The following is a 24897-nucleotide window of genomic DNA, read 5'->3' as shown; positions in this document are numbered from 1 at the left end:
GTCTACTCCTGTTTGTCATTTTTATAAATGTCCTAAATGAAAGAGTAGAAGGAATGGTTAGTAAGTTTGCGGATGACACCAAGATCGGTGTAGCTGTGGCTAGTGCTGAAGGATGTTGTAAGTTACAGAGGGGCATAGATAACCTGCAGAGCTGGCTGAGAGGTGGCAAATGAAGTTTAATGTGGAAAAGTGTGAGGTGATTCACTTTGGAAGGAGCAACAGGAATAAAAAATACTGGGCTAATGGCATGTTTCTTGATAGTGTAGGTGAGCGGAGAGAACACAGTGTCCATGTACATAAATCCCTGAAAGTTGCCACGCAGGTTGTTAGGGTTGTTAAGAACTCATACTGTGTGTTATCTTTTATTGGTAAATGGTTTGAGTTTTGGAGCCATGAGATCATGCTGCAGCTGTACAAAATTCTGGTGTGGCCGCACTTGGATTATTGCATACAGTTCTGGTCACTGAATTATAGGAAGGATGTGGAAACTTTGAAAAGGGTTCAAATGGGATTTATTAGGATGTTGTCTAGTATGGATGGAAGGTCTTACGAGAAAAGGCTGAAGGATGTGAGGCTCTTTTCATTCGAGAGAAGAAGGTTGAGAGATGACTTAATTGAGATATACGAGATAATTAGAGGGTTAGGTAGGGTGAACAGTGAGAGCTTTTTTCCTCGGATGGTGATGGCTAGCACAAGGGGACATAGCTTTAAATTGAAGGGTGATAGATATAGGACAGATGTCAGAGGTCGTTTCTTTACTCAGAGAGTAGTAGAGGCGTGGAATGCACTGCTTGCAACAGTAGTAGAGTCACCAACTTTTAAGGGCATTTAAATGGTCATTGGATAAACATTTGGACAAGAATGGAATAGTGTAGGTTAGATGGGCTTCAGATTGGTTCCACACGTCGATGCAACATTGAGGGCAGAAGGACCTGTATTGTGCTGTAATGTTCTGTGTTCTACTTGTTTATTTATAAGTAAAATAAATTAATATATAGTCATGCACAATCGGGTTAATGTGCATGTCTTGTAATGTTCGTGTTACATTGTATTACCTATATTAGATATAGAACAGAATTCTGCAACACAGAACAAAGGCATTCAGCAGATTCTGCTTGGGGTGGCTCCATGCCAGACAATCCAAAACTAATTTCACTGTCTCCCCATAGCTATTTATCTTTCTTTGGTTCAAATTTAATCAATTTCTGCTTAAACGATGCAATAGTCTCTGCCTTAGTCAGTTCATGTGACAGATCATTCCATTTTCCAGCAATCCTCCTCAAAGATATTTCTTGAGCTTTCTGAATAAAGCTATTTTTCTAATCATTCTCACTGACTCCTCGATAAAAAGAAATAATTTTTCCCTATTTATCCTAACAAACTTGTTTAATATTTTACAATTTCCTCTTTACCTTCTCCAATAGAAACTGTTGCAGTATGTAACGTCTCCTCTCATGATTAAAAAAATTCTCATGCCAAATCTTTCTATGATCATACTGCCTCCTTCAATGCTCTAAACTGCATCCTATACTTCAACCGTTACCTAAGCAATTGATTGTACAAACTTAATATTACATTTATTTTACTTTATTTTCTACAATCTTATTGATAAAACTCAAGAGTGCTATTGGCCTTTTCTTTAATATTATCCACTTCCATTTCCCCTTTTGAAAGCAGTGCACTTGAGCCAAGTTGCACATTTGTTTGCATCCTTTGACTTTGTTCTATAAAACAATTTGCACATTCTGTCCATTTCCTTTCAAAATATCATCCCTTTCCACGTCTATCACCTACCTGACTACCTCCAACTTATAGAGGTCCTTGCTATATTGCTAAATCACTCAGTGTTGTTTCATCAGCAAAAGTTGAAATTGAAGTTTGTAATTTGATGAAAGCGATTGAAAATAAACTTACTACACATACAACTTTGTTCACAGTTTTAATTCAATACTTTTGAGTAACTTCATTTTAAATCCACTAAAATATACTTTGAAGCCAAATCTCCTCTAGTCATACAGTAAGTCTCTATTTTAAATGGACCATTTAAAGTATTGTGAGCAATTTTACATTACATTACAGTGTGGAAACAGGCCCTTCGGCCCAACAAGTCCACACCGACCCGCCAAAGCACAACCCACCCATACCCCTACATTTACCCCTTACCTAACACTATGGGCCATTTAGCTTGGCCAATTCACCTGACCTGCACATCTTTGGACTGTGGGAGGAAACCGGAGCACCCGGGGGAAACCCACGCAGACACGGGGAGAACGTGCAAACTCCACATGTTCTAAATGGATAAGTTTTTGATTGCTAAGGAGATCAAAGGTTACAGGTAGAAAGCAGGAAAATGAGTTTGAAAAACCTATCAACCATGATCGAATGGTGGAGCAAACTCAATGGACTGAATGGCCTAATTTTCTGCTCCTATGTCTTATGATCTTATGCTCTAAGTCAATTCATTTCAATGTCAGTCAGTTAATGGGGCCTAGATTTTCATTTAGTGTCACAAATTTCATTTCAAAGTTGTTTTATCCTAGCTCAAAGGGATATATTGACATAACGATGCAATTTTGGACCGGTCTCTGATGGTCACTGCCCCTTCCTCTTGCCAACTGTTCTTTCTGCCCATCTCCAGAGGTTTTGCTCTCAGTGAGCAAGAGAGGCAAGAAGGAGATTAATTGAGAGGAAGGTTCACAACCATCAGGGTGTCAGACAGTGGCACATACTGCAAATTGGAAGGTTGCCAGTCGAAACAAGGGTCAAGGAGAGGCAGAGGCTGCAAACTGTAGGGTCATTGACAGTAGGATTCCTTAGCTCCTGGATATGTTAGGATGCACATTCTATGGTGAGTGGGAGATTTGACAAGCAATGGAGGCAGTAAGCAGCAGATAAGTAGAACGTTAGCATATTTTCTTTATTTTTAAAATTGATTTCAATGCTAAAGTTTTTCTCCTGCCAAGTGTAGGAATTCATCAAAGTAAAATATTTTGCCTTTCAGGGGAAAATGTTTGTTACTCTTCTGATAAGCAATTCCCACAAACTAACCACACTTCACATTGATTTTAATGGGGCAGTCTAATTTCCTTAAAGTCATTTCGCATATAATTGCACTGTTTTGGTTCATATAAAATTTTAACTGAGGACTTATTGTATTGAGTTACATTAATCATTTTCCTAGCAAATCCAAAAGAAAAATGGCTTCCTTAAATTTTAGAATGCCTAAACGATCATTTTGAAAACTTCTCTGTGGCCTGAAAACAAACACAACTGCCAGAATCTCCAGTTGGTGATTAATTCACCCTGGTACTCAGGTGAGTTTTCTAGATGGGGCCAATTTCTAGAACAATGGGCTGAATTTTACCAAAAAAAAAAGCAAAGTGCCAATTTTTCGGAAATTATCATGGAAGATTTGACTCCATGAGCTCGAACAAGTTTCTGCATGTAATTAAGTGCAGCTTGTTTCATCAGGTACAAGAATTAGAATTAGAATAGCTTTATTGTCACATACACTCAGTGAGTAGAGTGACAAGTTTATACATCGCCAATTACAGTGCCGAATTAGATACAAAAGTACCTGGGCACAGCTTAGACCGTAGGACATAGAACATTACAGTACAGTACAGGCCGTTTAGTTCTCGATGTTGCGCCTACCTGTGAAACCAAACTGAAGCCCATCTAACCTACACTGTTCCATTCTCGTCCCTATACTTATCCAATAACTTTTTAAATGCCCTTAGAGTGACGTGTCTACTACTATTGCAGGCAGTGCATTCCACGCTCCTACTCTGAGTAAAGAAACTACCTCTGACACCTGTCCTATATCTATTACTCCTTACTTTAAAACTATGTTCCCTCGTGCTAGCCATCACCATCCAAAGAAAAAGGCTCTCACTGTCCACCCGATCTAACCCTCTGATTATTGTATATGTCTGAATAAAGTCACCTCTCAACCTTCCTCTCTCCAATGAAAACAGCCTCAAGTCCCTCAGGCTTTCCTCATAAGACCTTCCCTCCAAACCAGGCAACATCCTAGTAAATCTCCTTTGAATCCTTTCCAAAGCATCCGCATGCTTCCTATAATGCAGTGACCAGAACTGTACGCAATATTCCAAGTGCGACCGCACCAGAGTTTTGTACAGCTGCAGCATGACCTCATGGTTTTGAAACTCAATCTCTCTACCAATAAAAGCCAACACACTATATGCTTTCTTAACAATCCTATCAACCTGGGTGGCAAATTTCAGGGATTTATGTACATGGACACTGTGATCTCTCTGCTCATCTACACAATCAAGCATTTATCATTAGCCCAGTACTTTGCATTCCTGTTACTCCTTCCAAAGTGAATCACCTCACACTTTTCCACACTTAATCTCCATTTTCCACCTCTCAGCCCAGCTCTGCAGCTTATCTATATCCCTCTGTAACCTACAACATCCTTCATCACTATCCACAACTCCACCGACTTTAGTGTCATCCGCAAATTTATGAACCCATCCTTCTACGCCCTCATCCAGGTCCTTTATAAAAATGACAAACAGCAGTGAACCCAAAATAGATCCTCACGATACACCACTAGTAACTGAACTCCAGGATGAATATTTCCCATCAACCACCACCCTCTGTCTTCTTTCAGCTAGCCAATTTCTGATCAAAACCACTAAGCCACCCTTAATCCTATGCCTCCGTATTTTGTGCAATAGCCTATCATGGGGAACCTTATCAAACACCTTACTGAAATCCATATACACCACTTCAACTGCTTTGCCCTCATCCATGTGTTTGGTCACCTTCTCAAAGAACTCAATAAGGTTTGTGAGGCACTACCTTCCCTTCACAAAACCATGTTGACTATTCCCGACTCAACTTATTCCTTTTTAAATTATTATAAATCCTATATCTTATAACCCTTTCCAACACTTTATCCACAACCAAATTAAGGCTCACTGGTCTATAATTACTCGGGTTGTCTCTACTCCCCTTCTTGAACAAGGGAAGCACGTTTGCTATCCTCCAACCTTCTGGCACTATTTCTGTAGACAATGATGACATAAAGATCAAAGCCAATGGTTCAGCAATCTCCTCCTTGGCTTCCCAGAGAATCATAGGATAAATCCCATTCAGCCCAGGGGACCTATCTACTTTCACACTTTGCAGAATTGCTAACACCTCCTCATTGTGAACCTCAATCCCATCTAGTCTATTAGCCTGTATCTCAGTATTCTTCTCAACAGCATTGTCTTTTTTTAGTGTGAACACTAACCAAATGTATTCATTTAGCGCTTCCCCCATCTCCTCTGACTCCACGCACAACTTCCCACTATTATGCTTGATTGGCCTTCATCTTACACTAGTCATTTTTTTATTCCAGATATACCTATAGAAAGCCTTAGGGTTTTCCTGGATCCCATTTGCCAATAACTTCTCATGTCCCCTTCTGGCTCTACTTAACTCTCTCTTTCGGTCTTTCCTGGCTAACTTGTAACTCTCATACGTTCTAACTGAGCCATCACATCTCATCCTAACATAAGCCTTCTTCTTCCTTAGTATTTAACAAGAGATTTAACTTCCTTAGTAAGCCACGACTCCTGCGCTCGACAACTTCCTCCCTGCCTGACGGGTACATATTTATCAAGGATCTGCAGTAGCTGTCCCTTGAATTAGCTCCACAATTTAATTGTGCGCATTCCCTGCAGTTTCCTTCCCATTCTATGCATCCTAAATTTTGCCTAATCACATCACAATTTTCTTTTTCCCAGCTTTAACTCTTGCCCTGTGGTAAATACCTATCCCTTTTCATCACGAAAGTAAACAGAACCAAATTGTGGTTAGATTAGATTAGATTAGATTAGATTAGATTAGATTACTTACAGTGTGGAAACAGGCCCTTCGGCCCAACAAGTCCACACCGACCCGCCGAAGCGTAACCCACCCATACCCCTACATTTACCCCTTTACCTAACACTACGGGCAATTTAGCATGGCCAATTCACCTGACTTGCACATCTTTGGACTGTGGGAGGAAACCGGAGCCCCCGGAGGAAACCCACGCAGACACGGGGAGAACGTGCAAACTCCACACAGTCAGTCGCCTGAGTCGGGAATTGAACCTGGGTCTCTGGCGCTGCGAGGCAGCAGTGCTAACCACTGTGCCACCGTGCCGCCCAAAGTGCTCACCTACCTCCAAATCTAACATCTGCCCGGTTCATTAACCAGTACCAAATTCAATGTGGCCTCGCTTCTTATTGATCTGTCTACATACTGTGTCAGGAAACCATCCTGACACACATTGGACAAAAACTAACCCACCTAAAATACATGAAGTATAGTATTCCCAGTCAATATTTGGAACATTAAAGTCCCCCATAATAACTGCCCTGTCACTCGTGCTCCTATTGCGGATTATTTTTGCTCTCCTATCCTCTACATCTCTGGAACTATTTGGAGGCCTATAGAAAACTTCCAAAAGGGTGACCTCTCCTTTCCTGTTTCTAACATCAGCCCATACTACCTCAGTAGATGAGTCCTCAAACATCCTTTCTTCAAACGTAATACTGTCCTGGACTAACTATGCCACATACCCCCCTTTTACCATTTTCTCTGTTCTTACTGAAACATCTAATAATAATGTTTCAACAACCTGCAATAACCATTCCTGTCCCTGCTCTACTCATGTCTTCGAAATGGCCACAACATCGAAATCCCAGGTATCAACCCATGCTGCAAGTTCACCCGCCTTATTCCAGATGCTCCTGGCATTGAAATAGACACACTTCAAACCAACCTGTTGCTTGCTGGTGCCATATTATGACCTTGAAATCTTATTTCTGACCTCAGTACTCTCAACCTCATGTATACTCGAACTACAATTTAGACTCCCATCCTCCTGCTGAATTAGTTTAATCCTATCCAAACAGCATTAGCAAAGTCCCCCCCCATGGATATTGGTACTCCTTTGGCTCAGGTGAAGACTGCCTTCTTTATAGAGGTTGCATTTACTCCAGAAAGAGCCCCAATTGTCCAGGAATCCAAAATCCTCCCTCCTGTACCATCCCTGTAGCCACGTGTTCAACTCCTCTCTCTCCTTATTACTTGCCTCGCTAGCATGTGGGATGGGCAACAGACCAGAGATAACAACACTGTTTGTTCTAGCTCTAATCTTCCACTCTAGTTCCCTGAACTTCTGCCTTTAATTCCCATCTCTCTTCCTACCTATGTTGTTGGTCCCTATGTAGACCACGACTTGGGGCTGCTCCCCCTTCCCCTCAAGGATACCAAAAACACAATCAGAGACATCATGAACTTTGGCACCCGGGAGGCATCACACCAACCGCGAGTCTGTCTCATTTCCACAGAACCTCTTATCTGTCCTCCTAACTATGGAGTTCCCAAAGACTAATGCTCTGCTCCCCTTCATTTCTGATCAACAGGGACCTACTCTGTGCCAGAGACCTGTGCCCCATTGCTTACCCCTGGTAACCCATCCCCCCCCCAACAGTATCCAAAACTGTATACTTGTTGAAGGGAGCGGCTACAGGGGATGCCTACACTGCTTGTTGGTTCCCTTTCTGTCCTGCCAATAATCCATTTACCACCTTCTTTTAGCTGACGTGTGACTACCTCCCGGTAACTCCTCTTAATGACCCCCTCTGCCTCCCAAATGATCCAAAGTTCATCCAGCTCCAGCTCCAATTCCCTTATGTGGTTTTCGAGGAGCTGGAGTTGGGTGCACTTCCCACAGATGCAGTCAGAAAGGACACTAGTGGTGACCCTTATCTCCCACATTCTGCAGGAGGGACATTCAACTGCCCTAACCTCCATTCTCACTATTCTAAATTCCCAATGAGACTACTGGAAAACCAAACCTTACCAATTGAACATTTTTTTTTGATTGGAAGAAGAGCTCGGTTGGGCTCCAGAACTAGAGGGCATAAGTTTAAGGTGAGAGGGGAAAGATATAAAAAAGACCTAAAAGACAACTTTTTCACGCAGAGGGTGGTGCATGTATGGAATGAGCTGCCAGAGGAAGTGGTGGAGGCTGGTACAATTGCAACATTTAAGAGGCATTTGGATGGGTATATGAATAGGAAGGGTTTGGAGGGATATGGGTCGGGTGCTAGCAGGTGGGGCTAGATTGGGTTGGGATATCTGGTCGGCATGGACGAGTTTGACCAAAGGGTCTGTTTCCATGCTGTACATCTCTATGACTCTCTGACTCTAAGAAGTGTTTTGGGTAAAGTAACCATCCAAATATAAAGCCTCACTTCCCCAGCAGTCCCGTGTCCAGTCCTGCTCAGTGTGCACTCTGCCTATGCTGTCGCTTCTCCTACTCCAACTGCCACCGAAGAAATTAGCTTCTTTTGTTTCAAGATTTCAGACAATTCAGAAATAAAATGTCCAGATTTACAGAAAAGTGTACCGTTCAGCAGACCGCGCTGGCACTTGGCTTCCTGTCTGCACAGGGCCCTGGCTCCACATTCACCAGTGACATGTTATGCCGAGAGCTCACTTAAGAAGGCTGAAAAATCACCACGCCATGCTGGGAGGCTGCTGAGGGAGACCACTGTGCCACACAGGGAGGCTGCTGGGGGAGACCACTGTGTCACACAGGGAAGCTGCTGCGGGAGACCACTGTGCCACAATGGGAGGCTGCTGTGGGAGACCACTGTGCCACGCTGGGAGGCTGCTGGGGGAGACCACTGTGCCACACAGGGAAGCTGCTGCGGGAGACCACTGTGCCACAATGGGAGGCTGCTGGGGGAGACCACTGTGTCACACTGGGAGGCTGCTGTGGGAGACCACTGTGCCACGCTGGGAGGCTGCTGGGGGAGACCACTGTGCCACACAGGGAAGCTGCTGCGGGAGACCACTGTGCCAAGCTGGGAAGCTGCTGCGGGAGACCACTGTGCCACACTGGGAAGCCACTGAAGGAGACCACTGTGCCACGCTAGGAAGCTGCTGGGGGAGACCACTGTGCCACACAGGGAAGCCACTGCGGGAGACCACTGTGCCACACTGGGAGGCTGCTGATGGAGACCACTGTGCCACATGGGAGGCTGCTGGGGGAGACCACTGTGCCACACTGGGAGGCTGCTGGGGGAGACCACAGTGCCAGGCTGGGAGGTCATCATGCCAACGCTGGGAGGCCACTGCGAGAGGTCAGGAGATTGCCGTTCCAATGTGGGAGGCTGCTACAGGAGGGTACTGTACCAGTCTGGGAATGGTTGCTGAGGCTGAGACCATTGCTCGCGGAGGCTGGGGATCATTGCCGAAGGCTGGGATCACTGTTTGCTGGAGGCCAGAGGTCATCATCGGAGGTCAGGAATTGTCGCTCGCCAGAGGCCGGGGATCGCCACTCCTTACCGGAGGTTGCTGGAGGTCGCCAGAAATCAAGAGTTATCATCAGAGGCTGGGAGTTGAAGGGAAAAAAGGTGGAGGAGAAGAATAAGGAAACAACAGCAGTAGGAAAAAATAAACAAAGAGAAAGAAGGACAGAAGAAGATGAGCAGGCGGAGTAAACGAACTCCGGTTGGTGCCTCCTATTCCACCACCAGTTCCATATCCCACACCTTTATAACATCCTGTTTGCACTATCACACAACCAATAATGCGGAGATGGAGATGGTCGAGAGCATCAAGTTCCAGAGAGTGATGATCTCACCGACAATCTGTCCTGATCTATCCATGTGTATGTGATGGCCAGAAAGGAGATTCAGCATGTGCACAAAGACGCTTACCAATTTTTATAGATGTATTATGGAAAACATCCTATCTGGATACAACACAGTATGGTATGGCAACTGCTGTTCCCAAGACCACAAGAAACAACAGAGTCGTGAATACAGCCCATCACACAAATCAGCCTTCCATCCCTTAACTCTATCTATACTTCCCGCTGCTTTGGGAAGACAACCAACATTATCAAAGACCCCTCCCATCCAGGTTATACTCTCTTTTACCTTCTTCTGTCAGGCAGAAGATACAAATGTTTGAATACATGTACTAATAGATTCAAGAACAGTTTCTTATCCACTGATATCAGATGTTTTAAGGGACCTTTCAAATGTTAACGTTCTTTCTCTCTGTCTCTCTTTGTGCATCTTCTCTGCAGCTGTAACACTGTAATCTGCACTCTGTTCTGCTACACTGGTGTACTTTTTATGGTACGATCTGCTTGTGGAGCACACAAGACAACACTTTTCACAGGACATTGACCTCTTCTGGAATACTATGCCAGTTCCAATTGCCCAGTTATATGAAGAATATTGCTAAGCTGGAAAGGGCTCAAAAGAGACTTACCATGATGTTGCTGGGTATGGAAGGTTTGAATTAAAAAGAAAGATTTGATAATCTGGGACTTTTTCACTGCAGCGTATGAGGATCAAGAGGTGAGTTTATAGAAGATTATAAAAGAATAAAGAATATAGATAGAATTAATGGTAGTTTTTTTTCCTGCCACTAGGATTTTAAGATTAGGAGGCATATTTGTTTTAGGTGAGAGGAGAGAGATTTAAAAAAAGGTACAGGGGAAAATTTATTTTTATACAGAGGATGGTTTACGGGCGGAATGAACTTCCTGAGGAAGTGGTGGATGTGGATACAATTGCAACATTTAAAAGACATTTCGATAAGTACATGGACAGAAAAGGTTTTGGAGGTCTTTGGACCAGAAGCAGGCAGGTGAAACTAGTTTAGTTTGGGATTATGCTCAGAATGGACTAGTTGGACTAAAGAGTCTGTTTCTGTGCTGTGTGACTCTATGACTCTACATGACAACAGTAAGTCAAATCCAGTCAATGGCAGAAGTACTGCTGGGAGCACTTGGGATTTCTGACGTCATTTCCTGGAGACAATTGTCTAAAAAAAATATAGTTTATTGCATGATAGCCAAAGGTACAAGTTACATTGACTAATTAGCAGAACTGGATATAGGCATCAGCTAAGTGAACCCTACATTACGAAGGTCTGTAAACATGAAATAAAATAACTAAGTTTAAGTTTTTAAACAATTGGTTGAAAGGTAAAGGAAGTAGCATTAAAAGACTTGAACAATTTTGATCTGGTATGACAAAAATATATGCAAATGGCTGTGCGATTATTACATAGTTACACAAATATTATATAAAGTAGTTCTATTTGGATATAAATGTGGTCGGAAAGCATTGATTTACTCTCAGCTTCTATTCAAGAAATGTAGTATTAAGACTTCCAGGTACCAGTGTCTCATGCTGGTGAGCTGCAGTGCAACAGCAGGTCAAGAACACCTCCTCAGTTCTACCTTTCATCCTTAATCTCCAACAAGCACATAATTCATTTAGATGCCTCGATCATTAAATAGAAGTGCATTAAATAGCTTCTTTAAGACAAAAATAACTTGTAAACATAATTAAAATTTTAGGTGTTTTTCTTTTAAAATGCAAGTTTTTTTTTCAAACAAAGTGTAAGAACACTCACTTCTCTCCTTCACACAAAACAAATACATTGTTCAAATGTAATTTTTTTTTTTACTTCTACTTAAGTACAAACAGAAATTGAGTTCAAGACTTTGTCTAGAGTTTATATCACGTCCGAGTATAGAGAGGCCTGTTAAAAATGGAGAAGTTTTGAAAGTGTATATCAGAATTTTTAAAAATGCAGCAATATAAAATGCTGTTGTGTCAGAATTCTGGAACTCCTTCTCTCATAGCATTTGTTGGTCTCACTGAAAACTGACTACAGCAGCTCAAGAAAGCAGCTTTGCATGGGATGTTAGGGATGTGCAGTAATTGCTAACCTGGCTAGAAGAGTACACTTCCTCTGAATTACTACAGAAAAACAATTGCTTAAAGCAGACAGTTATTTATCTGTGAAAAGGAGAGACCTTACATTTCAGACAGTCAGTCAGGCTTACTGCAACCGTAAGCATTTACCGTAACCGTAAGCATCTGCTAGGACAGATGATGAAGAAGTGAACGTAACTACTTCACTCAGGATGTTACAAAGCTGAAATTCCAGCTGAAGAATATAGTTACACAAAGTCAGAGAAACTAGGGAAATAGAAGTAGGAGTAAGCTATTTGATCCTTTAATCCCAAATCCAAATGATATTAGTTTCTGGGTTGTCTTGACTGAAGAAGATTTTTCATTCAGGACACAGGAACATCCCTCAAAATGTCAATATTGGAATGGGCCATTTGAGATATTGAGGCACTCATTGAAAAACAAAATTAGATATTGTTTAAAGGTTCTCTTGTGTTCAGTGAACAGCAATGATGAAAAGTACAGCTGGAGAGACCAGCATGCTCTCTAACAACTGGTTATGTTATTGTTTTATCTCTCAACTCTTCTCAACCACACTGACAGCACTGGTTGGTTGAGTGACTGGTGAAACTTTACTGGAATTCAAATTAATGTGAACTCTGAGTATTTTAGAAGAGTTTTGTCACTCATGTCCCTTCGGGAAGAAAACTGCCATCCTTACCTGGTCTGGGCTACATGTGACTCCAGATGCACAGCAATGTGATTAACTCTTAACTTCCCACTAGCTAATAAATGCTGGCCTAGCCAGTGATGCCCTCATCCCATGAATGAACAATAAAAATTGTATTTCTAATTGCTAACTTGAATCTTAGAAAATGAATGCATTTGATTCTGTGAATGAACACTGCAATCTTTCACACCCCATCTGCTACTCATAGCTGCTTCACTTATACTATAGAATTAACATGCACAAATTGTAGCTTCGTTTTATATAAGATCGATTTTTGCTCAAATATTTGTTGGAAATTTCAAAGGAGATAACAAGGACATGTGTGGTGAACATGATTAAATTGGTATGAAGCTGTTGGACATTTGGAAAAATAATGATAGAATAGAAATAAAGGTTTCTCACTTAATGATAGAGTGTCTTTTTTGAGATATTGAAATGATAGGATTGTGGAGAAAGTGAGGACTGCAGATCCTGGAGATCAGAGCTGAAAATGCGTTGCTGGAAAAGCGCAGCAGGTCAGGCAGCATCCAAGGAACAGGAGAATCGACGTTTCGGGCATAAGCCCTTCTTCAGGAATGAGGAAAGTGTGTCCAGCAGGCTAAGATAAAAGGTAGGGAGGAGGGACTTGGGGGAGGGGCGTTGGAAATGCGATAGGTGGAAGGAGGTCAAGGTGAGGGTGATAGGCTGGAGTGGGGTGGGGGCGGAGAGGTCAGGAAGAAGATTGCAGGTTAGGAAGGCGGTGCTGAGTTCGAGGGATTTGACTGAGACAAAGTGGGGGAAGGGGAAATGAGGAAACTGGAGAAATCTGAGTTCATCTCTTGTGGTTGGAGGGTTCCTAGGCGGAAGATGAGGCGCTCTTCCTCCAACCGTCGTGTTGCTATGGTCTGGCGATGGAGGAGTCCATCTGGGACACCTGGACCTCATTTATTGCATCCGCTGCACCCGATGTGGCTTCCTCTATATTGGGGAGACAGGCCGCCTACTTGCGGAACATTTCAGAGAACACCTCTTGGACACCCGGACCAACCTCCCCCCTTACTTCCCTCCAAGGCCCCAAGAGATACTTCCATATCCGCCACAAATTCACCTGCACCTCCACACACATCATTTATTGCATCCGCTGCACCCGATGTGGCCTCCTCTATATTGGGGAGACAGACTGCCTACTTGCGGAACGTTTCAGAGAACACCTCTGGGATACCCGAGCCAACCAACCCAACCAGCCCGTGGCTCAACACTTCAACTCCCCCTCCCACTCTACCAAGGACATGCAGGATGATAGGATTGTGGCCAACCTTACTATTGTGAGTTCAATTGGAGCCATGAAGAAATACTAATCTTATCTAATAGTTTAAAATGTCAAAAAGCAGTGGAATGATTCAAATTAATTTGCACTTTCTTCTTTCCTGTACTGAAGTTATTCTAATAGGGTGTAGATCAGGTACATCTTGTATTCATTTTTCATGTTGGAAGTTTCTCAATACAGTTCAGTATCCTACTTATAAGGCATGATGTGGAGGAGCTGCTGTTGGACTGACATGGACAAAGTTAGAAATCACAACACCAAGTCATAGTCCAACAGGTTTATTTGGAAGTACTAGCTTTTGGAGCGTTGCTCCTTCTTCAGGTGGTTGTGGAGTAGGACCATAAGACACAGGATGTATAATAAAATATTATAGTGTCATGCAAATAAAATTATACATTTAACAACCTATATTGTTGTTAAGTCTTTTGTCTTTTAGAATAGGTTACAAGGTTCAGTTCATTAATATGTAAATCCCAGAACTTCTTTTAAATCACATTCTCTAGATAAGTTTAAGGTTTTATTTAAAAAGCTGATATCTCAGCTCAGGCAATGCCTTAAAGGTGTAAAGTCAGAGTTTGTCTGTATCCTGATCTTGAGTCAGACTGGTTCTATTCCCAAAGTGGAATTTACAAAATATTACATGTATTGATTGTATGCATTGACTATCTACTGGTTGTGTTTTTTTTGAGCAACATAGAATGTACTTGTAAATATAATTCTGCAAATACAAATTCACCTATAATCTTATATGTGTGTGCACGTGCAGGAGAGAGAGAGAGAGTATGTGTGCATGTGAGTGTGTGTGTGTGGGTGTGAGTGCATGTGAGAGAGTGTGTTTTTGCGTATGTGCACGCTTGGTAAAGTGTGCGTGAGTGTGATGGGGTATCAGCCTGTGAGAGGGTGCATGCGTGGGTGTGAGTATGGGGAGATGTATGTGTGTGTGTATGAGACAGGATCTGCGTGAGTGTGTGAGTATGTAAGAGTGTGTGTGTATGTGTGCTTGTGTGGGAGAGTGTATAGTGTAGTGGGGTCACCTATAATATAACATGAATCCAAGGTCCTGGTTCAGGTACTGAACTTGTCTATCAGCTTCTGCTTGGTCATTTTGCATTGTTGCCTGTCCTGAAGTCCACCTTAGGGGATGGTCAGCCAAAGATCTGAGGCCGAACATCCCTGACCACTGACGTGTTCCCCGACTGGGATTTCACTTTTTAAAAATTAAAACATAACTTATTTTGAGAATGTTACTCAAAAGAAGTTCTGGGATTTTCACATCAATGAACTGAAACCAGCCGCTTTTCCTTCAGGTGGTTGTGCAGTGGGACTATAGGACATGGAATTTGTAATGGGGGAATGCAGTGTCATGCAAGTGGAATGATGTATTTAGCAAGCTTTGATTATTGTTGAGCGTTTCATTTTTTGGAGTGGATTGCAGGTTTCGGTTCATTGGTGTGTAAGTCCTAGAACTTCTTTTGAGTCACATTGTATGCACTGCACACACACATATAGGTCTATGGGGTGAATTTGTATTTGCAGAATTATATTTACAGATACATTCCATTTTGCTCAAAAAATACACAACTGGTAGATAGTCAGTGATTCCATGTAATTCTACTTTGGAAATAGAACCTGAGTCAAGATTGAGATACAGACAGACTCTGACCTCACACCTTTAAGGCATTGTCTAGGCTAAGATATCACCTTTTTTTTTATATAAAGCCTTAACTTATCTTGAGAATGTGACTTAGAAGAAGTTCTGGGCTTTTGATATTAATGAACTGAAACCTATAACCCACTCTAAAGACTTCACAACAATCAAGGTTTGTTAAATATATCATTTTACTTGCATGACACTGTAATCTTTTGCTATAATTCCTGAGTCTAATGGTCCTGCTTCACAACCACCTGATGAAGGAGCAGCGCTCTGAAAGCTAGTGCTTCCAAATAAACCTGTTAGACTATAACCTGGTGTTGAGTGATTTTTATCAATTTATAAGTGAAATTAAGTATTGCGAGAAATACATGTTGGGTTTTGAACATCTGAAAGAGGACAATCAAGGTTATAATTGGGTGTCGACATTGTATTTGCCCTTGGATCGTGAGTACATGTTGTTGTTTCCTAAAATTTGTTGTCTTTATTTCAATTTTATTAGAATTACATTTTTATCTCATGTATTGCTCTGGGTCATCTTTTTCAAGCGTGGCTTATTGTTTCATTTCAAATAAAGTTGTCTTGCCATATTTCCTACAATGAAGGTATAAATTGATTGAACTAAAAATACTGTCTGGAATTTTCCCAGCCCTAAACCATATCAGCAATGGCATGTCAATTAGGAAAATAGTGTGAGAGTGGCAGAAATGAGATTCCCAACATCAAGAAAAGAAGTTCAATTTCTCAAACAGGTTTTAATGAAGAGATGAGAATCTCACTAGTGAGCAGCGACAGTCCTATTTGCATTAGCAATCCATTAGTTCAAGGATTGTGTAAACATTTGTAGCTCAGGTGACCCTTCTCGTGATTGTGGTATGCTCGCCGAGCTGGGAAGTAGATTTGCTGATGAGATTCCAAAGCACTGAATCTCATGTGAAGCATTGCTGTATTGTGATTTTTGGAATTTATTTGGTTCCGTTTCTGCTGCTTCCGGTTGCTAGTACCGATTGTTCGTTGTAGTGGCCGGTATATTGGATCCAAGCCACACACACTGACCAGGTCCTGCACTACAACAGCAACCACACAAACACACACAAGAGAAGCTGCATTAGGATCCTGTTCAGAAGGGCTACAACACACTGCAGCATTCCCGACTGATGCAGAACTCCACCTCTAGAGAGTCTTCATCATGAACAGATATCCCCGCAACTTCATCCACAGATAACCAACAGTCAAACAACGTGATGAGGACATGCCATGACCTAACTCACTAGCTATAGTGCTTTATATAAAAAACATTTCAGAACTGACAGCCAGACCTCTCCAACCACTAAGATTCATGACAACCCGTAAACTGACAGGCACGCTCAGACAACAACTCACCAGGGCAAAAGACCCTGTACCCATCGTGTGCAAGATAAACGGAATTTACAAGATTCCATGCAAAGACTGCATGAAACACAATATAGGAAAAATTAGCAGCCAATTAGCAATCCGCATCCACTAACACCAAAACCAACTGACCCTAGTAGCTATACACACAGATGACAGGGACCACAAATTTGACTGGGGCAACACAATGATCATTGGACAAACTAAACAAGGACAGCCAGAGAATTCCTAGGAACATGGCACTCATCCACTGAGTCCATCAACAAGCACATTGACCTGGACTCAATATACCAGCAACTGGAAGCAGCAGAAATGGAGCCAAGTAAATTCCAGAAGATACAGTACAGCAGTGCTTCATAGGGGGGCTCCAAAGCACTGAAAATGTCACCTAGATGGGAGGCATTAGTGTTTAAATTTGAAACAATGAAGTGCAGATGCTGGAAATGTGAAACAGAAACAGAAATAGCTGGAGAGACTCAGCAGGTCTGACGGCATCTGTGAAGAGAAAGTATAGTTTATGCTTTGGGTCCGGTGACCCTTCTCCAGAACTGTTCAGACCCAGACCTATTGAGTTTCTCCATCTATTTTTGTTTTCATTTCTGAGGTTGCCTTATTGAAAGGATTTATTCCATTTCTTCATGCACTGGAGAGAAACTGGATGGGAACTAAGTTCGATGTGAAACCCCCCAGATTCTTGCCATTTGAATAAACTACCTCGCTGTCATGCTCATATTTCTGTCCTGGGCCTGCTACAATGTTTCAACAAAGGACAACACATCCTTGAGAAACAATATCTCATTTTCTGCTGAGGCATTTTATAGCCTTGAAATCCTAATAGTGAATTCAAATATTTCAGAAACTGACTACATTATGTCTGTTCTCCACTGTTCTTACCTTCTCTCAACAACCCATCAGCCACCACAGCCTTGTCTCGTTTACCACTCTCCTTTTTGCACCTTAATTTACACCCATTTTGTTTCTTTCTCCATCATTCTCAACCACTTTTTCTGGTTTTTCTACTGGGTCTCTGCCTCTGTCAAAAGACAAACTTTCCAGTTCTGAGGAAGAGTCCCACTGAACTTGAAGTGTTAACTCTGTTTTTCTGTCCACAGACACTGCCAATTATGCTGAGTTTGTTCAGCATTCTGTGTGTTTGCTTCACCTGACTTGTCGTACTTGGCACATTGTACCGTTAAAATGCACTGGAACATCAAGCAGGCCAATAAACGTGGCATCCGCTTCAAGCAAGAGCGTGTCACCTCTACCAGCTGTCAAAACACAGTAAGATGGCGGTGGAGTAGGGCTTCTGAGCCCTGAGCTCATCCATTCCATCCACTTTTGTTTATGTTTTCTTCCTCTCTTTTCTCGTTTTTTTTTTCTTTAATTTTTCTTACCTCTTAGGAAGAACTCAGACATGGCAATGATCAATGACATTTCATTGTTAGCTCCCCATGTTTCTCAGCATTTTCCATCTGCAATCCTAATACTGTTTTTTGCAAGGCTGACAGTAATTAGATTTAGATTTAGATTTATTGTCATGTGTATATAAACATATAAGGAAAAGTGTTTTGTTGCCTGTTGTACACAAAGTGTTACCATGCTCTGGTGCCACCTTGAAACTATGACTATAATGCAAGATTTTACTGCAAAAGAGTTAATCTTTTTCTCTTCTTGTTGTTCCTTCATCGTTGCTCCTCCAGTCGCTGCTAGGTCTCTGTAACAGGCTCTAGGATCTCAGTTATGAGTCTCCACTGCCTCCACTCTGTGACAGCTACATCTGAGCTGTAGCCATGAGCCTGGGGATGCGCGAATTCCATACCTTCTGTTCTCCATCGATGTTGCTGTCAATCTGCTGGTCCGTCTCATTCACCGATGTTTCTGCTCCTTCAGGGCCAGGGGAGTCAGCCGAGAACCTGCTCCACACTTGCTGGGAGACCATGGGCTTGGATGAAGGCATTTCTGGCTTGTCCCGGCATTGCTGCTGTTGCCGTCTGAGGTCTCTTCCTTCACTTGCCACTCTTCATATTTTAAAGAAAAGAAAACAAAGAAAATGCACAAAGAACAAAAGTGAAAAGAAGAAAAGAGAGAAAAGGAAACTGGACGATGGGAGCAGACAAACCCTGGGTTCAGCCTGCCTACTTCACCACCATCTACAATGCATTTACACTGATTTTGAACTCTCAGACAATATTTGCTCCATGTATTTTCAGTAAACTTGTAAACATGAATTACATCACATTTCTTCTCAAACTTATGAGTGATGTTTATCTTTCTTGTTGCCTAACTTCAAGCACATGAATTAATTCCCGAAATTCTCAGATCTCCAACTCTTTTTATCTTGCTGTTTTTCAAACCCAACAGTTTGTTAAAAAGAAAGTTTTGGTCACACCTAATATTAGTACCACATCCATCTTCTGATCATGCCTCGACAAAAGGTTGTGCATGTTTTCTGCATTAGCAATGTGATATTAGTGGAATTTTTTACTGTTAATAATGTATGTTCTGCATTGTGGAACTCTCAGTGTTCTGTGGTTTGGATTGTTTGGTAACAAATGAAACCTGTCAGTTACATACCTCCTTAAGAACTGCTGAAAAAAATAGCTTTGACCTCTGAGTCGGTAACAGCTGTTCCTCTGCAACTGAATGTGAATTTCCCTCTCCATTTGGCACCCATAATAAAAAGAGAAGTTTCATTGTTAAATTGTTTTGTTTCTCCTTTTCCTGCACTATCATTCTTTCCCAAAAATATTTTCCTTGTTTCTCCATTGATTGTTTGATGTCATGTTATTGTCTTGGAACAGCATCATCCCAGGTAAGCTATAGGGTTCTATAAACTACTACTTGGTACACTGCTGTCATCCCAGCCATAGCATAATAGAACAAGTATGTTGGTTAATACCTTAAATAAATGTTAATGTCACTGACATACGATTACCTGAAGAAAACTGTGTGTGTTGTGTTGTCATAGTCTTTCAAGACCATAGGGGCTGTTCTCTCATTAGAGAGTGAAGTGACTGGTGGTAATTTAACCTGAAGGCTACAAGATCTCAGGTGAGGAAAGAGGTTGAGAAGGAGAGTAATTCATGGTAATCTCAAACCAGTGATGGGAATTGAACCCATGCTGTTGGCGTCACACTGCTCTGTAAACCAACGATACAGCCAACTGGGCTAAACCAATTCCCTGAACAGTAAGATAATATTTTAGTGCAACAGTATAAAATGTACAGTATTTGTTTAGCTAGGCATTAAATACTTCCTCTTGTATTTGCTTCCCTGATGTTGTTGTACCTTTTGCTTCCAGTGAAGCATCTTTAACTGATGGCCCAAGTATAGAAGGAGTCTCAGACCTTTATGTCCTCAGGTCATACATTATGAAAAGTGATAGTATTGTGACAGTCTTTAAAGGCATACCAACATGCTGATTGAGAATATACAATGGAATCAAAAATTGAGATGTATCTTTAACTGGTGGACAAGCTGATATTGCAGTTTCTACCTGTTCATGAAATCTCAATTATCTCCCCCTCCCTATACTGTTTTTAAGCTGTTAGGAGATCTTCCATTCATCCTGTTTACAAGTCAACATCCAATAGTGCATTAGAATCCCTACAGTGCACAAATAGGCCCTTTTGCCTAATGAGTCCACACTGACCCTCCGAAGAGTAACCTACCCAAACCTATTCCCCTACCTTATATTTATCCCTGACTAATGCACCTAACCTACATATCCCTATGGACAATTTAGCATGGCCAATTCATCTAACCTACACATCTTTGGATTGTGGGAGGAAACCGGAGCAAACCCACACAGACACGGGGAGAATGTGCAAACTCCACACAGGCAGCCGCCTGAGGCTGGAATCGAACCTGGGATCCTGGTGCTGTGGGTCTGCAGTGCTAACCGCTGAACCACTGTGTTGCTCCTCTAGCTTTACCTCTACAAAGGCGATTTTGTAGTCACAGCCCTCTTGTTATTGGGTTTTATTTATACTTTCAATAGATTATTCCAGTCAGCATACACCCAGGAAAAATAATTCTTTTGGGACTTGAGGGAGACTTTAATTTTAAGCTTTGAACATGAAAACTGCTGAAACTGTAAATCAACATGTTTGGTCAGAGTACCAGACTAACCTTGAGCACACTTAACCATTGATTAATTTGAGAACCATTGTATCAGGATGTGTATAAGGTGTTATTCCGTGACATCATACGTTGACATATATTTAGAATACAAAAGATTTGGCATCTAGCCTGAAGAATTGAAGTAGTAATCATTTGTTAAAGTACTCCATATTGATTCCATTTGGATTCTACATTTTTCAGTCCTCACACTGAGCAAAGCATTGTAACCACTTGATCATGACTTACAGCGGTAACAAGATCTGTTTTGGAGTGTTAGTGCTTTTGAGATTAATTTTTCATCTTTGCTAAGAAACTTCCCAATTAGATTGCTGGTGTTAATAGCTACTGACCATCGGCACCCTATTAAGGCAGAGAGTGACCCGAGTGTCTAGTTTGCCAATGCTGCTTGCTTTCATGAAACCTTTTAAGAGTTGCCTTTGATTTGCATTAAAGCACAAAAATGAAAATGTTCTTCAAAAGAGTGTATAAAGAATGTAATATGAAAGTATGTATTTTTCTCCTTTGAAGCTTTTGTACTTTTTGTTAACTACTGTCCTTATTGGCTCAGACCCATCTACATTGCAAATGCCATGTAAAATTGATGTGTTCACCCAAGGACAGTAACGACTGAAGTCTTTAGAGATAAAATTTACATTATTGAATGAATATATTATTGGAACATGGTACTGAAAGAGAAAGTCAGTTGTACAACAGCAAAGGATCGATATGTGAGTGGAGAAAGGGCATTTTGGAAGTGTTAGATGTTAAAAAGATATTTACTCATGTCATGTCAGAAAGGATTAATGAATTAACTCTATGATTTCTCATTGGTGAAAAAATTCATTACAGAAAATAAATGATAAAATTGATTGAATGAATGATGTTTTGATTGCATAAACTTGTTCAATCTCCTTTGTGACTGTATCTAATCCTGGCATAACAGTTGAATACAGGTTCTGAAGTGGAAATACAAGAAGTCAGCCCTTAAAATTCAATTCATTACTCACAGTAAGAACAGGGTAAGTGTTCCTTTTGTTTTTTTTTAATTTCACATATAAGGTGTGCTTCCCTCGTGGAGAAATGCAAGCAGCTAAAGTCTTTGTCTAACTTTGTTTTCCTGTTGTTTCTTTGTTAGTATCTATAGTTCTTCTTGGTCTGTTGAGGTTATTCTGCAAATAAGCTTTTGACTATTAACTGTAAACAATATTGCCTTGTAAAGGCAGGTGCATCATTAGAAAACAATCAAATCTCAGAATCTCTTGAGAAATAAAAGCATATTATAATTTTCACCCATAGATCAAATTCATCACTGCAGAATATGTTGTAGACATCCAAGATTGAACTGGACAGTTCTGAATCATTGAGTTCTTTCACCCAGAAGGCTGTGGAAATTTAATCTCTGATCATGTTCAGGATAGAAAATGTTGGATTTCTAGAGGCTAATGATCTCAAGGGATTTGAGGATAGTGGTGGAATGTGATGCAAAGGTAGATAATCAGACATGATCTAATTGAACGGCAGAGTAGTTTCATAGGGCTGAATATCCTATCCCTCCTCCTATAGTAGCAACTGATGCATCTTCAACAGGATATGGGGCCATACCCTTTCAAGCAAAGAAAGATAAAATGCATGAGTAAGTCCATTTTGTTTCTGATTACTTACTGATGGAACAAGGTTATGCCATGGACACAAAAAGAAGTTTTAGCAGTAACATGGGCATGCAAGAAGTGTCAGAATGTGTAATGGTCTCATAATTTTACTTACAAGTTGACCACAAACCATTCTAACTGCAAAGGAAACAGCTAAGATGCCACCCAGAGTTCAGTGGTTCAGACTGACATGATTGATTTATGACTCAGCAATCAAAACCACACAGGGAAGGTATCAACTGATATCAGATGCACTGTTTCGGACACCTGTAAATGCAGCTGAACCAATAGGTTTAGACTCACAGAAGAGTCACAAAGCCAAAAAATATTTGTGGTCTACAGAAAGGATTTAAGAAGCATAAGAATGAGATGAAGAATGCACCAGATATACCCACTGGGATGATAGTTGGATTGTACACCTAATAATTCTATAATTTGTCAATGCTTTCAGCAGCATTGATAACTTACTATCATCAACAAGTTGTGTTATAGCCAGCCCTTGGGCAAGGTTTCCAAATCTCAAGCTCCTAGGTAATAAAGGCTGAACCTGCTCCACTTATTTATTCACTTTAAGTACTACTCAGATCCCTCCCTGAACTCTTTCTCTGGTTCTCTGACAACATTATCAGCGATGCACTCTGTTTTTATCCAGAATTGGAAAAACAAATAACCAATTTGCTTCCTATTTCCATCCTTCACTAAGTTTTATATAGTCCATCTCTGACTCATAGTAGGTTCTGAGAGTGCACTGAGGAACAAAAGGTCTTTGGTGTGCAAGTTCATGGATCCCTGAAGGTGTCAACAAAAATAGCGTGGTGAAGAAGGCTTATTGAATGCTTGCCTGTGTTAGCCCAGTCTAGAATATAGAAGCATGGACTTCTTGTTACAACACTTGGTTAGGCCACAGATGGAATATTGTGCACCAATCTGATCACTACACTATTGGAAGAACATGATTGAACTGGAAAGTGTGCAGAGGAGATTCACTAGGATGTTTCTTAGGATGAAGTGTGTCAATTAAGAGGAGACTGGATAGGCTGGGTTTGTTTTCCTTGGAGTAAAGGAGGCTTCGGGGGGAATTTAATTGAAGCATACAAAATTATGAGAGGCATAAACAGAGTAGATTGAGCGAATCTCTTCCCCATAGCTGATATGTCTAAGATGAGGACAAACTTAAGGTGAGGAACAAGTGGTTTAGAGGAGATCTTTCACCCAGAAGGTGGTAGATATATGGAAATTGCTGCTGAAGGGTGGTGGAGGCAGGTACTCTCACAACATTTAAATAGCATCTGGTTGAGTATTTGAAATACCAGGCAAAGTAGGCTGTGGATCAAGTGCAGGGAAATGGGATTAGTGTAGCTCAGTGTTTGTTGGTCAGCCGAAAGGCCTGTTCCGATACAGAATGACTCTTCCCTTTCTTGACTTCACTGCTTCTAGTTCTCGGGATGGACTGTTCACTAATATCCACTACAAATGCACTAACTCCCATAGTCATCTTAGCTACATTTATTCACACAATACTTCCTGTAAAAACTCAATGTTATTCTCTCAGTTTCTCTATCTCTGTTCCATCTGATACAATGATCCCACCTACCTCAGGAGTGCCTCTGACAAATCCTTTTTCATCAACTGAGGATGCTCCTCCCATCCCATTTCTTTCAGTTCTGCCTTCACTCTCTTTCATAAACCAATGACAGGACTTCTACTTTTGGCCTCACTTTCCATTTGTCTCTCTATTCAAAGAATCATTTACTACCATTTTGCCACCTCCAGCATGATGCCATCACCAAATATATCTTCCATTCTCATCCCTAGTTAAAATTCCACAGTCACCATTCCATCCATGAGATATCGATCCACTCCTCTGTCACTTCACAACACTTGCTCACCTATCATGACATCTGCCCATACAATTGTGCAAGATATACCTCTAGCCCTTTCACCTCTTCTCTCCTCACTGTCCAAGACTGAAAATAGATGAAACGCTTTTTTGAGGATGTAACTCTGAAGATGGACGAGGGAGATCCAGTAGATGTAGTGTACCTGAACTTTCAGAAAGCTTTTGATAAAGTCCCACATAGGAGGTTAGTGAGCAAAATTAGGGTGCATGGTATTGGGGGAAAAGTACTAACTTGGATTGAAGGTTGGTTGGCTGATAGGAAACAAAGAGTAGTGATAAACGGCTCCATTTCGGAATGGCAGGCAGTGACCAGTGGGATACCGCAGGGATCAGTGCTGGGACCGCAGCTTTTTACAATATATGTTAAGATGGTATTAGTAATAACATTAGCAAATTTGCTGATGAT

Source organism: Chiloscyllium plagiosum, chromosome 14 (genome assembly GCF_004010195.1).
Source record: "Chiloscyllium plagiosum isolate BGI_BamShark_2017 chromosome 14, ASM401019v2, whole genome shotgun sequence".
NCBI lineage: Eukaryota > Metazoa > Chordata > Chondrichthyes > Orectolobiformes > Hemiscylliidae > Chiloscyllium > Chiloscyllium plagiosum.
This window is presented reverse-complemented; position numbering follows the sequence as displayed.